At 69.8% G+C, this 245-nt stretch overlaps 1 protein-coding gene across 1 annotated transcript in view; it reads left to right on the forward strand.

The window, feature by feature from the left end:
* Positions 1–245, forward strand: part of NACA (nascent polypeptide-associated complex alpha subunit) — a 30,723-nt gene that overhangs the window by 24,344 nt on the left and 6,134 nt on the right. The gene's annotated exons all lie outside the window — the stretch shown is intronic.

Below are 245 nucleotides of genomic sequence, written 5' to 3' on the forward strand. Positions count from 1 at the left end.
CGGTTCTCCATGCTGCTCATCCCCCACCTCTGACTCCGTCTCCGGGCCCTGCAGGCCAGGCTCTCCCAGCGGAGCCGCCTAGCCCTGCCGCGGCTCTCCCTCCCCCTGCCGGTCCCCCGGCCCCCGTTTCCCCGCCTGTGGTCCCAGCTGCAGCGATCCCTGTGTTTTCTGTCCCCCCCCAGCTCCCTGCTCCAGCTCTGCAAGTCCCAGTTACCACTTTCCCTCCTCCAGCCCCAGCTCCGCAG

Source organism: Pygoscelis adeliae, unplaced genomic scaffold (assembly GCF_000699105.1).
Source record: "Pygoscelis adeliae isolate BGI_AS28 unplaced genomic scaffold, ASM69910v1 Scaffold591, whole genome shotgun sequence".
NCBI classification, from domain to species: Eukaryota; Metazoa; Chordata; class Aves; order Sphenisciformes; family Spheniscidae; genus Pygoscelis; species Pygoscelis adeliae.